We start from the raw sequence: 14,751 nt of genomic DNA, 5'->3' as shown, positions 1-14,751 counted from the left end.
ATTATGCTGTTGCCTTTCAGCCTCTCCAAATTCCCTTGTTCTCCGTCTGAGTTTTGGGGATTTACTGGATGTCTGCTCAGAGATGCTGCTCAAAAATACAGAGACGGCTGAATGGGACTAGGTCTTAAAACCTGGATTTCTGTTTGGAATAACATTTTGAAATCTGTTTTTATTCTAATTGGGAAAAAATGTTTGAAAAGTTCATTGAAATGTTATATTACTATGCCCTATTGGATGATATATTTGTACACACTTATACCACAAGATTTGGAAAAAAAAAAATTGGCTTTTGTAACACTATCATTTTCTACCAGAAACAGCCTCAAGAATTTTATAAATATTGGGAAAAGACTTGTAATATCAAGCAGAAATCTTACTTTATACAAGAATGTACAGATCTACAGTCCTCACCCAAAAGAAAGGATTTAATGCTTAAGTTAGAATAGGGATTAATGGCACAGCAACAAAATTATAAACCAGGAATGAATCCCAGCCAAGAACTGAAGAGTACTTCTGTGTAACTTCTGATTTTTAGGAGCACCACCATATCGCACTCACAGTCTCTCTCTGGCTGGTATATTTGTAATGAAAAGGCCAAAGCTCTGACTCTTTTGTAAAGTAGTTTCTTTCTTTTCTTTCTTTTCTTTCTTTTCTTTCTTTTTTTTTAATTTTATGTTCTGTGAGTGTTAAGTGAAGGAAGGGAGAACATGGAGTCTGGAGTGACTGACTCACTTTTGGATTTGGGTTTTGCTTAAGGTTTGGTAAGTCATTGTAGCTAGACTAATTTCTGGAATCTGAAAAACTGGATTATTATCTCCAGATAAAAATCCTTATACTGTAAAAATATATAAGATTTCAAACCAGTAAACTTAAGGGGAGAAAAAAAATGGATGAAAATATTTTTCATTGCAAGGTTCCACTGTTGCCCTTTTTTCAAGTTCTTACCATCTTGCAACATCACCCACCAAGTACATCCAGGTCCTTGAGCAAAAGCAATCCCACGAACGGGTTTACCTTTGCCCGTTGCAGGAAGAATCCAGACAGTTTTTCCCAATAGATTCCTTTCATGCACCACAGGGACTTTATCTCCTTCTACTGTATGTAGAAGGTCTGACTGAGCAGGGCCAGCTCGATTGATAGATCCCCTGCTGTTAACTAACCAGGTAGCTTGTGCCAGATGTTTATCCCAGTTTTTAAAGGTTCCACCCCCCATTGCTTTTAGGGTAGTTTTTAACAGCCCATTATACCGTTCAATTTTCCCAGAGGCTGGTGCATGATAGGGGATGTGATATACCCATTCGATGCCATGCTCTTTGGCCCAGTTGTCTATGAGACTGTTTTTGAAATGAGTCCCATTGTTCGACTGAATTCTCTCTGGTGTGCCATGTCGCCACAAGATTTGCTTTTCAAGGCCCAGAATAGTGTTCCGGGCAGTGGCATGGGGCACAGAGTATGTTTCCAACCATCCAGTGGTCGCCTCCACCATGGTAAGCACATAGCGTTTACCCTGGCGGGTTTGAGGGAGTGTGATATAGTCAATTTGCCAGGCCTCCCCATATTTATATTTCAACCACCGCCCCCCATACCACAGAGGTTTTAACCGTTTGGCTTGCTTAATTGCGGCGCATGTTTCACAATCATGGATAACCTGTGCAATAGAGTCCATGGTTAAGTCCACCCCTCGGTCACGAGCCCATCTGTATGTTGCATCTCTCCCTTGATGACCTGAAGTGTCATGAGCCCACCGAGCTAAAAATAGTTCACCTTTATGTTCCCAGTCCAAATCTATTTGGAACACTTTAGCAGCTTGATCCGCTTGTTGGTTGTTTCGATGTTCCTCAGTTGCCCGACTTTTAGGTACGTGAGCATCTACATGACGTACCTTCACGACTAGTTTCTCTAGCTGAGCAGCAATATCTTGCCACAGTTCAGCAGCCCAAATAGGTTTACCTTTGCGCTGCCAGTTGCTTCGCTTCCACTGCTTTAACCACCCCCACAAGGCATTTGCTACCATCCATGAGTCAGTATAAAAATACAGCCTTGGCCACTTTTCTTGTTCAGCAATGTCTAAAGCCAGCTGGATGGCTTTTACCTCTGCAAATTGACTTGATTCACCTTGTCCTTCTGTGGCTTCTGTGACTCGTCGTATGGGACTCCATACAGCAGCTTTCCACTTCCGATGCTTTCCTACAAGACGGCAGGATCCATCGGTGAACAGGGCATACTGCTTCTCATCCTCTGGTAATTCATTATATGGTGGGGCTTCTTCAGCACGTGTCACCTCCTTTTCTGGTGGCATTCCGAAGTCTTTGCCTTCTGGCCAGTCCATGATCACTTCTAAGATTCCTGGGCGATTAGGGTTTCCTATTCGAGCCCTCTGTGTAATTAATGCAATCCATTTACTCCACGTCGCATCAGTTGCATGATGGGTAGTGGGAACCTTACCCTTGAACATCCAGCCTAGTACTGGTAATCGAGGTGCTAGGAGAAGTTGTGCTTCAGTACCAATTACCTCTGAAGCAGCTCTAACTCCTTCATATGCTGCCAGTATCTCTTTTTCAGTTGGGGTGTAATTGGCCTCAGAGCCCTTGTATCCTCGGCTCCAAAATCCTAGGGGTCCACCTCGAGTCTCCCCTGGCACTTTCTGCCAGAGGCTCCAGGTAGGACCATTGTCCCCAGCTGAGGTGTAGAGCACATTTTTAACATCTTGTCCCGTACGGACTGGTCCAAGGGCTACTGCATGCACAATCTCTTGTTTAATCTGTTCAAAAGCCTGTTGTTGTTCAGGGCCCCACTGAAAATCATTCTTCTTTCTGGTCACTTGATAAAGAGGGCGTACAATCTGGCTGTAATCTGGAATATGCATTCTCCAGAAACCCACAACACCTAAGAAGGCTTGTGTTTCCTTTTTGTTAGTTGGTGGGGACATAGCTGTTATTTTGTTGATCACCTCTATCGGGATCTGGCGATGCCCATCGTGCCATTTAATCCCTAAAAACTGGATCTCCCGGGCAGGTCCCTTGACCTTGCCTCTTTTTATGGCAAAACCAGCTTTCAGAAGAATTTGAATTATTTTCTCTCATTTGTCAAAAACTTCTGCTGCTGTATCACCCCACACAATGATGTCATCAATGTATTGCAAATGTTCTGGAGCTCCACCCTTTTCTAGTGCAGTCTGGATCAGTCCGTGGCAAATAGTAGGACTGTGTTTCCACCCCTGGGGCAGTCGATTCCAGGTGTACTGGATACCTCTCCAGGTAAAAGCAAACTGTGGCCTGCACTTTGGTGCCAAAGGAATAGAGAAAAATGCATTAGCAATGTCTATGGTGGCGTACCACTTGGCTGCCTTTGACTCCAGTTCGTATTGAAGTTCTAGCATGTCTGGCACAGCAGCACTCAGCGGTGGCGTAACTTCATTTAGGCCACGATAGTCCACAGTTAATCTCCATTCTCCATTAGACTTTTGCACTGGCCATATAGGACTATTAAAGGGTGAGCGAGTCTTGCCAATCACTCCTTGATTTTCTAATTGTCTAATCAGTTTATGAATGGGGATCAGGGAGTCTCGATTGGTGCGATATTGTCGTCGGTGCACCATGGCAGTAGCAATTGGCACCTGTTGTTCTTCAACCTTCAGCAACCCCACAACAGAAGGATCTTCTGAGAGGCCAGGCAAGGTAGACAGCTGTTTAATGTCCTCAGTCTCTACAGCTGCTATACCAAAGGCCCATCTATACCCTTTTGGGTCCTTAAAATACCCTCTCTTGAGGTAGTCTATGCCAAGGATGCACGGAGCATCTGGGCCAGTCACAATGGGGTGCTTTTTCCATTCATTTTTAGTTAGGCTCACTTCGGCCTCCAATACAGATAACACTTGAGATCCTCCTGTTACTCCTGAAATACTGATAGGTTCTGCCCCTTTATGATCCGATGGCATTAGGGTGCACTGTGCACCAGTGTCTACCAAGGCTCGATACCTTTGTGGTTTTGATGTGCCAGGCCATCGAATCCACACAGTCCAATAAACTCGGTTGTCCCTCTCCTCCACCTGGCTGGAGGCAGGGCCCCCCTAATTAAGAAATGGATTCGTGCTGCTCACAGGAACTGGACCTTCATTTCTCCTATTCACACTTGGGAAAAAGTGATTTGAGGCCCATCTACCCTGACTGGGGTCCTGTTCACTGGTAACTGGAGCAGCCATCCTTCTAGAAAAATTCTCTCTGGTATTTCTTTTAGCTTGCAACTCACGTACTCGTGCCTGTAGGGTACTGGTAGGTTGTCCATGCCATCTGCTCATGTCCTCCCCATAACCACGCAGGGCAAACCACAGGATACCTCTTGATGTGTTCCGTTTCCTTTGAGCTGGTCCTGTAGGAGAGCGTTTTCTCTTAACAGCTGCAACGCGCGCCTGCGTAGGTAGAGAGTCAAGTTTATTCTCGATCTTGGACAGTTTGTCTGACAGTTGTTTAAATGAGTCCTTGTTCTCCTTAGTCAGTTTTTCCACAGCCGAGATGCGTGCCTGCAGTGGGGAAGAAATACTATCTTCATACTGTCGCATACAGTTAGCCATTTCGCCCACAGTAGAATGTGCCATATCATCTCCCCATACTAATATTGACAATGTATGGGTATATGTTGGTGGAGCATTCTTCACAACCTTCCGGAACATGGATCGGTTGCATTCCACTTCATCAGGATCTACAGGATCTACAATGTCCTGAGGGTGTTTATAAATGATCTCTTGCACAGCCAGTTCTCTAAGGTAGTTAATACCTTTTTCTATAGTGGTCCATTTGCTTAGGTGACTCATAACATCATCTTTATAGGGATACCTGCTCTTTACAGCTGACAAGAGTCGCCTCCAGAGACTGAGAGTGTTTGACTTTCTTGCGAGCGCCTTATCAATACCACCATCTCTGGACAGGGATCCCAACTGTCTGGCTTCTCTGCCATCTAATTGCATGCTGTCTGCCCCATTATCCCAGCATCGGAGCAACCAGGTAATAATAGGTTCACCGTCATAACGGCTGAAGTCTTTCTTATATTTCTCAGGTCCTTCAGGGATAAGGAGTGGTAGGTTATCTCTACGTCCGAGTCCTCTTCTTGTGATAGTTCTGCTTTAGAAGGACCTTTCTTCTGTGATGGGTCTGCTTTAAAAGGACGATCGAGGAAACCCCCATCTGTGTCAGGCCCCAACTCTGCCTGAGAAGGGCCCTCACCTGGGTCATATGATGGCTCTGCCTTAGAAGGCTCTGAGTCATCATCCTTCACTTCACAAGCTGATTTCTTTTGGTATTTCTTCCTGGTTACAGGAGCAATTGGTACAGATTCGATAGATGCTGGAGTCTGAGTAGATGCAGTGGCTGTCGTGGGAGTGCTGAGAGTCTGAGTAGCTGCAGTGGCCATCTTGGGGGGTGTAGCAGCTGTGGTACAGGCTGCCGAGGCTTCAGTGGGTTTAGTGGCTGTAGCAGCAGTACACACTGTAGGATCTGAGGTAGCTGCATAACACCTACAACTGTCCCTGCACCGATATTTAATCTTATCCCACATCAGAAACACATTCAGGACAACCAAAAATAAAAACATGCCACCTAGACAACACCATCCTAATTTTGCAAAATCTAGTGGAATCAGCTTGGCAGAAAAGGAGAAGGTACTATTTCCCAAAGTAAAACTGGAAGTGTAATCACTAACAGAATCAGCTAAAGGACGCCTGGAGCGTGCAGATGAAGTTGCTGCTACTGATTCGCGATTAAAGCTGCCCATCATTGTGTCATAGAGATAAGAGATCGGAATATTAACTGCCCAGTTTATCACAGCATAAATCAGTATCAAACCCCATACCAAAACAATACATTTCGACCAGCACCCACTGCTAAACTGCATGTAAACATTCATAAGAAGCAAGCAATAACACAGTGCCCACGGCAGGTAAGGCATCATTGCAATACTCAACTGTGAAAGAAACTCCATAAAAAGATGAGATAACACAGCATTCAAAAATGACATCACCATCTTCACTATCTGTTTTAACTTTCCAACCCCTTGTAAATCTCAAAGGAAGAAATCTGATATTCTCTCAGCTGAGCTCTCCAGGTCTTCTCCCACCAGAGCCAGGATTCAATTTATCAGAGCAACCTGTTGGAGCTTCTCTCGAGCCCCACCTTGGGCACCAATTAAATCTGTCACGGTTTAAAGCTGGGCTGGCTATTAACCAGGTGGCAGATGCTCTCTGTTAACCCTCTCCCCCCCACAAGGGAAAGGGAAAAGGGAGAGAGACTTATGGGTTGGAAAGTTAAAACAGTTTTAATAAACTATAGTAATGAAAAGGAATATAATAACAATAATAATAATAGAAATAATCAAATATATACAAATATATACAAAACCAAGACTGAGAGCTTGGAAATCCTCCTCAGGCAGAGTTGCTCCCCCCAGCACGGGCAGAGGGGAAAATGCAGTAGCTCCACCCAGCACAGGCAGAGGGGAAAATGCAGTAGCCCCCTGCCATCACACCTGCAGGCTTTTAACTGGAGAATTGGCAAAGCTGGTACCAATCAGTGGGAGACAGGAGGGCCCCTCCCTCCTGGGCCCCACCTCCAGGAGGCAGTGGGTTAGTGATAAATAGGAAAGTGAGAATGACGTGTGTGGGATGGAATACCTCGTTGGTCAATCTTGGGTCACCTGCCCTGTCTGCTCCCCCCTGCAGCTGCGACCCCCCTTTGGCTCTTCACTCGTAAGCAGTGAGGAATTTAGCAGTGACCTCGGTTTCTCTAAGACTAATTGGCCTGGTTTGGGCCAAACCAGGACAAAGGATTTTTAAGATTTCAAACCAGTAAACTTAAGGGGAGAAAAAAAATGGATGAAAATATTTTTCATTGCAAGGTTCCACTGTTGTCCTTCTTTCAAGTTCTTACCCAATCTTCTGATCAGTGCTCACTGACAGCAGTGCAGAAGGATACTGGATGGCTGGTAGAAGCATTTGCAAACATCCCAGTAGCAGAGAACAGTGATGCTTCTGCTGCCACATCATATCTCCTCTTCAGCAGGAGGATACTATGAAGTCAGTCCCGAAGAATTTTTATTATGTTAAATTTTCAGAACCAGCTTGAGTTTTGAATTGGGTTTTTGTATTTTTCAAGTTTTGCTTAAAGCAAATCCTTCTCCTTCCCATTCCTATGTGAAGACTGTTGCAGGAAAATAAAAATCAAGGCTTCCTCTAAACATAACAGTGGGAACAAAATGTTATAGGCCACGATATTGTGCAATGTGACTGCTCAAAAATAATTAAAAAAATGCCTAGGCACTCCCTGTTGCTTTTATTTCTAGTTTATCTGTTTCTTCTATACAGAGCAGCATGTCAGATTTCCTGTCATCTGTTTCCCAATAACTGAAAGCTTGGAAGTTTGGTTTACTCTATTAAATCTACTCATTAAGATATAGAGAGCTTGCACTCCACAGAGACATCTGTTCAGCTATTGAGTGAATTATTTATAACCCATTTAAAGTCAGTATTGCTGTAAAATATTTAAATGTAGTTTAGCCTCTGAATCAAAGTCAATATAAAACAGACTAGGCTTTCCAAAGGGAATTCCATAACACACAGATTCCCTTTCTATTCTAAAATTTTTCCTTTAAGAGAATTTTTTATCAGGACCATGCCCATCTCCAAAGATTTTCCTGGTATTAAATATACGTGTATTTTCTTAGGGAAAAAACCCTACAGCTGCATTAATAAAAACGCAAACACAAATCTCAACAAAACCAGATATGTTTACACTCACACAGCATTTCATCATTATGGACAAAAAAGTTTCACAAAGAGTTATAATTTGTGTAGATTTGCTTCAAATGGCGTATCTTCCGTAGCAAATTGTATTTCATATTTTCATGGGAGTTTTTTTTTAAACATTAATTGACTCTTGTGAGGCTTATTTGGGATGATGATTGTATATGTTATTATGGTGCTTAAGAAAGAAAAAATGTTCTGAATCATAAATACCCAAAGTGTTTAACAGAAAATGTATGTTCCTGCTCTCACCACTTTAACCACTTAACTCATCAAATTGCTTACGCAAATAGTGACAACAAATTATTAGCAAAAGCAGTTTTTAGAAATGTTCACTCTCCTGAACGTAGCTACGCATATTTGTAGGCTAAAAACCAAGACCTAAGTAATTGAGGGGGAAGAAAAATTACATTCAATTTATTTCAAGCATTTGGAAAGTTTAGTGTTCCTTTTCTAAACTCCTTTTCTTGGAGCTTAGAAACTCCAATTAGATGGTAAGATTCTACATTTATTTTGTTTGTAGGTGATTTTTCTAAATGCATACCCACATGTACACACAAACACAAAGAACTTCCCCAGTGCTCTTTACAGGTATATTAAAAAAAATAATAAAAAGAAGACCTAAGCAAACAACCCCTTTTCATTAAAAACAAATAACTTGGTTCTAGCTAACAGTTCCACCAGCTGTACCATTGGCACAAGCAAAAGCACAACAAAGCAACAGAACACGGTCAGTTTTCACTCATTTATGTAACCCCTATCACCATTCAACAAAACTGCACAGTACGGATCTACTTGGGTTGCTGGAACTGAACAAAACCAAAGTAGTTCTAAGGTGAGGACAGCAACTTGCAATAAAATAAATAGATTTTTTCCCTGTCTGATTAAAACCAGCATTTTTTAAAATAATCACAATCCTAAATTTTGATAATGTTTTTATTATTCTTACTATTACATCAAATTCAGTCCTTGGCATACCGTAACAGGAATCTGTTTTTTCCTAAAACAGAGTTCATTATTCCACTGACTTACACATTACGTTTAGACCCAAACAGTACACTGTAATTTTATTTCAATGGAGGTATTCTCCTTCATTGACAACCACATCAAAAGGATGCTACTTGTGTTACCTTAAAGTTAAATATCAACATTTCACTGTGCACCTTCCTGTATCTGAGAGACAGAAACAAGTAGACAGAGAGGTCAGAGTAGTAAGTGAGGGTGAAGGAGGGAGAGAAAGAGCAGGAGAGTATATGTGTGATGATGCACATGCAGGCCTGACTTAAAGAGTAAAAGGGAGATGAGCTGAATTGGAGCAATGACGACATATTCCAATAGTCCCCTCTCTTGCCTACTGCTGAAAACGCTTCTGCATTTCTGCCGTGCTTACTGTAGAGCCAAGTTGCATAGCCTTTCCTCAGGAGAAAGGCAATTTTTAATGCTTCCCGTTTTAAAATAAAAGGTCACTGTGGGTAGACCGCAGTAGACATCTGGCCCCTCACTTACAAGCCTTTCCCCAGTGCTCAGTATGCACATATTAAGCTAAATTGTACAGTTGTATGCAAATTATTAGCAAATGTACAAAATAGCCTAGCTGATAATTTGCATAAATCTCATCCAGAGGCGCATAAGGCTTGGCAGCAATGTCACTGCTGATAAAAATGTAAGGAAGAAGAAGGAGAAGTGAAACCCTGCTAAGTCAAATGTGAATGGCGTATCATTTTGGCATAACCAGAGGGGCTTTGGATGCAGGGAGTGGCGGTTGAGAGGGGACCACCAACTCCTCTTTGCCAGGCTGAAGCTAAATAGGAAGTGAGAGCTGAGCAAAAAAAGAGCTGCTGGGTCGAGCTCAGTTTTAATTATACGTGGAGCAAATCATCGTGTGAACAAATTCAGTTTTAGCGCATAACATATAAAGTCCCTCCTTCCCAATTTCCCACTGTCAACATACCTGACAGCTGTCTAAGGTTTACCAGTATTTATCGCTGTTCAAATCCTCTGCGCTTGGAGAAACACAGTGAGAAACTGCCAGAAATTGTCATACTGCACTGTTGACCCAACAGATGAACCTCAAACTTGCATCATTTATAATGATAATGTTCCAACCCATTACCACTGGGAGCACCTGTGACAGGCAATGAGGCAAGGAGTTACTGTTGGGAATGGATTTGGTTCAAGAATGATTTTCATCCCACCAAACTCCATTTGCTGGACATATTTACATTAGCAAAGCTCACTGTGTGTTTGCTTTTTTTGGTAGCTTACAGTCTAAACATATACAGTGTGGATATGCCCTGCCGTGTTGAGCACCCCTTATAAAAGTCTGGAATAATACACCCATGACTTTGAGAAGAAAAATACCTTTCTAAAGACCTTTATGGATGAAAAACATCCTACTAAAACCAGTGGGAGAGTTCTATGTCAGCTATGTACTACTCTGAGCAGGAAAGTCTTACAGCAATAGATCCCTAACATATGAAAGTTGAAGCCCATGGCACCAATGTGGTAAAACATGGCAGTGCATTGCAGCTGCAAGCTTTTTCACTGCTTAAAATTCCCAGTAAATGAGAGCCATGCAAAATCTTACTGAAGATGTTATTTGGCCCTTGGCTTACTTCTACCTGTTCAGCCTTTAGGAGTGTGTCTTACTTGTGACAGTAACAAGTGGAACCTTACAGACTCAGACAAATAATGTTATGAAAGCAAGGTTTATTCCCAAAATTGAAAATTCTCGTCTCATAGGAGAGGACTCTATACTCTTGGTCCCAAGAAACCCCAGCAAACAGGGTTTGTAACACAGATATACTCATTATTGCATAGGTCAACAGACTGCTGGAGATTACCCTACCTATGCCAATGTTAGCTAGGGCCCAGTGAAAATGTTACGTGAGGATTTTGTGAGACAAAAAGTTTAGTACTATTTTTTGAAAACTAAATGTGAAAAAAGAAAACTATCTCAGATGAAGCACTTGCTAAAGTATAGGGCTTTTGACTTCACTGTTCCATAGAGGGAATAAGTGAGGTTATTAATTCAGTCATAAATTTCATGTTTCCTGGCATCTGAATGCTTAACTACAGAAACTTTACTTAGCATTAACAGGGAGGGTCTTTGCATGTGTGTTGGCTTATTCTTTGAGTGCTCACCACGTGTTTTGTGGCGTATGGACACAGAGAAGAGACAGCTCTGCCCCTAGGATCTTACAAACTGGTTTAGTGTCAAACAGAGCAGTAAAAGAATTGATTTGTACATGAGATGTATGTACATATTCTAGGCACACACAATATCTTACAATGTATCTAGAGAAACATGAGACAGAACAAAGCAGCGTGCTGTATTCAAATTATAAGGGAGAGAGGTACGCAGAAAAGGGTGGAGATACCAGGTCTTGTAATGGTGAAAGAAAGGGAGGTATATCACACTCAGTCCAATTCTTCCAGCTGCAAGAGATCAGCTTTTGATTTTATAGAAAACCTAGATTTCCGCATTTGCAGAGAAAATTGTTTGAGACGTTGAAATCGATTTAAATATCTGGCACAAACAGATAATATACTTACATGATGCTTTTTTTTGCCATATATGTAATAAATATGCTTCCGATAAACCCAAACAGATAGACTAGCCAACGCTATCGTTTGCCAACAGTATTATACTGATGCAAAATATAATAAACATTTTTTATTTAGTGAGGTTAAACCAAGCCCAGAAGTCATGTGAAATTGTATATGAATTTTAACTTAGCAAATTGGAGCATACATAGTAATGGCCAAAGGCAACTGCTTAGGGCTTCATTAAATAAAATTCATAACCCCTAAGACTTGTGCAGTAGAAAACACTAATGCTACTGGAAACTCAAGAAAAAAGAAAGTAAAAAAAAAGAATTAAAACTATGCCCACATTAGACAGAATTATTCATTTGTACTTCAGAAAGCAGTAAGCTGTGTTCCTCAACAAGATCAAGTAAATTTAAGGGCAGAGTAATTAGGACTGAACAGCTACATGTGATGGAGCAGAATCTCTGCAACAGAAAAAACTATACAACTTGAGAGACTGGTTTGCTGCCAGAAACAGAATTGTCAACAGTTGACATTTGTCTTCATAGGGAATGTTGCAAGAATAATGCATTATGATTAAAAGCAGAATAAAGATTGTTGAGATAGCCCTGGAGAGAGAGCAAGATGAAAAACACTGCATGTGAAGGTTAACAGCCTGTATATAGAGATCATCTTGTTCAATCACACAGTGTTATTGCCTTTTGAACTCTAAAAACTCTTCTGTATTATCTACTGAAGTCCACTAGAAGTTCATAAATGCTTATTATTCTCATTCTCCAAGAAATGCATTAGAAAGCTATCTATAATCCATACGGAAATCACTGTCCCAGGATGTTAAGGAAGGCAACTCTTTAGTAAGATTCAAAATACGATTAGTAAATTACTTATGTGAAAACAGCATTTGTAGATAGAAGATCAAAGATGAATGTCACAAAGGTATCAGAGCAACAACCCAAAGAATCATTTCTTGCAGAGAAAAATTGCACAAATGGGCAACTGCATTATGGGAATGTTCAGACTATGATGAAAGTAATACTATTTGTAAATTCTTATTCCAGACACATCTCCTTTGCTTCCTGATCTCACCTTCAAGTTAAAATAGAAGAAAAGGAACAGTTTGTGAAATGCATATTCCATGTTTTACAAACTGTCTTTATTTTAAAATATCTAGCTTAGGCTACTATCAAAGGAACTTATCAAAAAGCCTCGACATTCTAACCTTGCTGAGTTGGAAATGTGTCAAAGATTTTAGCAAGCAAAACATCAGCTCAAAATACATAGATGTTTAAGATACCTAGAGAAAAAACATTGGAATCTTACAGGGTGCTGCTAGGTAAAGCCAAAATCTAGACCTTGCAATATGAGAAGCCCTGGGAGACAAGACCTTCTGAAGACAAAGATGCTTCTGGAAAAACAAAGCAGAGCTTCCTTTCATGAAAGAAAGAAATTCAGCAAGGGACTGAAACCCTAGATTTACTGATTGATTTGATTTGCTTTAATCTCTTAAACAATTGACCAGTGTAATCTGGTTATTTATCATCCTAAACAAGATGGAGGTTAGGTGGGATAGGATATTTTTTCTAAATAGGACATTTAGAAAAAATAAAGAGGTATTTAAAATGGATAACACGAATTAAGTACAAACAAAATAAATCATCTAATCCCCAAGGCAGATGCTGGACTGATCATCCAGATGCTGGCAACTCATCCTGCTCACATCCCTTGTCCTGCATTTCATGTAGCTGGAAGAAAGAATAGGAATTGGCTGCTGTATGGGTGCATGGTGTTCCCCTAGCTCAGGAATAAGATGCAACGGAGATATACAGGAGATAAACAACTTTTTCAAAAACAGGTCTGAATGCAGTCATATATTGTGAATATTCTTCATTTTCTTGTCAAATAATAGTAACTGCTTCCAAATAGACAACCCTTTCCATCTGGAAAGCAGAGGATTTATAGGGCTCAACATCAGTGATCCTGGCCTAGTCCATAGTCTCTTTTCTTATTCAGATATTTTAAAGACAGATCTAGCAGAAATGTTGAACCCTCTTATTATTGGCCAGTGTTCATCACTTTTGGAAGAAGAGAATGCGTGGGATCAAATTATTTGTTAGACATGAGATGACTCCAGCTACCTCAGGAGGAACTAGACCTTCATGGAAATACAGCTTGTCCTATGTCTCATAACTGAGCGAGTTTACACCTCTACAGCTGGCTGCCTCATTTCCATACACCAAATGATGGGTTACTGGTGCTGCAGGCCTGTGATGCCATCATGAAAGATATTTACCTGCCAGATGTGGTATATGAAATGTAGAAATGCGTATGAAAACAGCCGCTGGCCTTGAGAGAATGAAGTCTCCAGACTGCTCTGAGCAACTGACGGCTTACGAATGCACAAAGCTTGTTTCCAGCAAAGCTGAGAAGCACCAAGGACAAGCCTCCTTGACTATGCTGGACCTCGGGTATCCCAGAGATATGATCAATATACCAGTTTGGGAAGTACCAGGAAAGATCATAAAGCTGGGGGTCTGGGGAGGTCACACAGCAAGCATTTTTCTCCAACTACATAGTTATGAAGACGTTTTAGGGGAGTGCTTCCAATTCTTTCCAACATTGCTTAAGAAGCATGTAACATATGGAGCCCTACAGATCATTTAATTACATTCTTAGCAGTTTCAGCATTTATTCCAGAGACAAGCTAGAGCTACCTCTCAGAGCTAATGTAATTATTATAAACATCACATTTATGGAGATGTGCTGCTGTGCCCTGTGTGATACATATGAAGTCTGAGAAAAATACTAAACACAGACAAATGAGCTGAGATGTTCTTGGTAATTTGTGTAAATGACAAAAGCATCCACCTTAACGTCCTCCCTATCAGCAACACAAATCCAGGTTCAATACTGGAAATGCAAATTCAAAATGTCTCCTGTGCTCATATCCTGGACAACTGTGGTGATTTAATGGGTGATTTCTCTCAAATGCAACCGCTTTTTTTTCCTGTATAGGTTCTGCTTTATTGTGGAACTCATTGTACTAATATGTTATAGTGCTTTAAATTGGTTTCTGTATTATGTGGGGGTTTTTAAGTTCATCATCCTGTGATGAAGGAGCCACTGATCTTTATAAGGATTATTGTGCCTGAATAATTTTATGGATGGCATTGGTGCAGGATGATTTTCTTACCATATAAAATCTCACTGGCAACCTCAGTGAACGCTAGTTTATGTTCTTGGAGTGCCATCTAACTGACTTACATAGACTGCTTACAGTTTTCTGATATTTTAATACAAACTTTTGGCATAGCAGTGGTAATTTATTTCATTACAAGTAACAATATATGCTAAACATAGGCACAATGAGGAGAACAGTAAATGCCAAACAAAACTTTGTTAAACTCACAGTT

This window comes from Nyctibius grandis, chromosome 5 (assembly GCF_013368605.1).
Source record: "Nyctibius grandis isolate bNycGra1 chromosome 5, bNycGra1.pri, whole genome shotgun sequence".
In the NCBI taxonomy this organism is placed as follows: domain Eukaryota; kingdom Metazoa; phylum Chordata; class Aves; order Nyctibiiformes; family Nyctibiidae; genus Nyctibius; species Nyctibius grandis.
Note: the sequence above shows the minus strand (reverse complement) of the source record.